The sequence below is a fragment of the Macadamia integrifolia genome, chromosome 7 (assembly GCF_013358625.1).
Source record: "Macadamia integrifolia cultivar HAES 741 chromosome 7, SCU_Mint_v3, whole genome shotgun sequence".
NCBI classification, from domain to species: domain Eukaryota; kingdom Viridiplantae; phylum Streptophyta; class Magnoliopsida; order Proteales; family Proteaceae; genus Macadamia; species Macadamia integrifolia.
In genome coordinates, this window is record NC_056563.1 from 11,077,660 (window position 1) to 11,079,798 (window position 2,139).

The following is a 2,139-nucleotide window of genomic DNA, read 5'->3' on the forward strand; positions in this document are numbered from 1 at the left end:
GGGGTTGGGGTTGGGGGTGGTGGTGAGGGGGTGAAAGCACTACCATATAGTGCATGACTTAGAGGTGTCAATCGGTCAAGTTCGGTCGATCTCAGTCAGGCCTAGTCGAGCTTGGAAGGCCTATACCCTTGCATCGTAAACTATCTATTTAAGGACTGAGTTAGCCTCGGTCGGTCGTCAGGATCAGTTGAGTTCTAGACTTTATCCATGCTTCTCCTAATTTGGCTACTTGGGTTATAATCAGGCTTTAAACAGAACAATGTAGCAATAAAGCCTTAAATTGTCTTTAATTGTGTTTAAGAAAGTTTAATATATTTCATTAAATCATCAATCAATTAAAAAAGATATTACTCTTTATTACATCAATAATTGATTAAAAAATATCAATATATCCTATCCTATCCAAAAAATCAAATTATACATATACACTATCAGGCTAAACATGTTGGATTGAGTTGGGCTTGTAAACGGGCCAGGTTAGGCTAGGCCAGTCGATTGCCACAAGCTTACTACCTTGCACCATATACTACTTATTTATAAACGGACCAGACCTGAGCCCGACACATTTAATAATCATTGCAAGTCGAGTCGGTTTTTAAATGGTTGGTCTCGATCAATCGAATCAGTGCAAGCTTAGGATTAATACTATTAATGTATATACACACTAATATCTGCGACCAATGAAAAGCTACATGCAAGCATCTTTGGTGAGGGATAATATAGTTTTTTTGCACCTGCTGTATTTTGGCGGCTGTAGACATTATCTGACAGTATTATTTCTTCCTTATTTTTTTTCGTCATTATTCAACCCACGCCTCCTTTTTGTTTTTATTTCTTCTTACTAACGGGGGGGACTTAGGGAAAAAAATTGTCTGCAATTCCGATCTCATACAATTCCGTGAAATACCACTTTCAGGGGGTGACACGTGTATTAATACCAATACAATGGTCCAGATCTGATTTAAATAACTCTTCACTGATTTAAGGTTTTATTAGTTGTACCAGATCTGGACCATTGCATTAGTATCAATACACGTATCACCCCTTGAATGTGGTATTTTACGAAATTGTACGAGATTGGAATTGTAGGCGATTTAAACCCAGAGACTTAGGGATAAGTGTGGGGCACAAGGAGGCTGGATTGGGTGGGGCAGGGGTTTGCAGAGGGTGGGGCTAGGGTTGTCTCTCCTCTGTCTTCGTTTTTGAGGTCATCATGGGAGGAGGTGGGTTTATTCAAGCTGAAGGTGGTTCAACAGATCAGGGAAGATGAACAAGCGCTCTCTCTCTCTCTCTCTCTCTCTCTCTCTAACTAGCCCGGCTCCACCCCCTCTACAACTCCTACCCTTATGTAGCTTCTTGCAACTCCTGCACCCACCCAAAACTGCAATCCTCGCCTTCGCGCCCGCCCCAACTGCCACCTTGCGTCACCCCACCCATTCACACCATCAACCTACAAACAGAGTACAAGGAGAAAAAGTAATTCGAGAAGTTAGAGATAGCCATAGTCACATCAATGAGCTTTCATAGGTTATAGCTCCCATGGCATTTAAGTTGGCCAAGAAAGGAAAAGTTGGCCAAGAAAGGAAGAAGAAATCAATACGTGGCAGTGAGGATGAAAGCAAAACAAATTAAGGAAAAAGGGAAATCAAGGGTACATGGGCCAACTAGGATGATAGCTAAGTAGCATTTCAACTCAAAAAAGAGCGGCTTGGAAGGGTGGGGTTCGAACTTTTAAAACCCAAGTCCAACCATGAGTTCTCCTATGCCCAGCCCAAATCCAACCCTGATCCACCTATAGGGTGGGGCCACGCTGATCTTGAATTCTTGATTGGCCTTGACCATGGGAGGTTGAAGGGTGATGTAGAGGTTTTTGGACCAGGGAAAAGAAGTAGGGGAAGACATGGCCAGGCCAGGCACAGTCCAAGCGCTCAATCCTGGCCTGGATCAACCCTGACTTAAGGTTAGGAATTTCCAACCTTGACCCACTTCAATGTCGAGGTATCATAGCCCAAACCTTTTTTAAACTCTAGAGGGGTCAGTCTATTTTTGTAGATCTCACTCGAGTCCCAAACCAACCCAATAGGCTACAGAGAAACACAACTCTTTTTCTAATATTTTTTTTTTTGGGGGGTTTTTTTT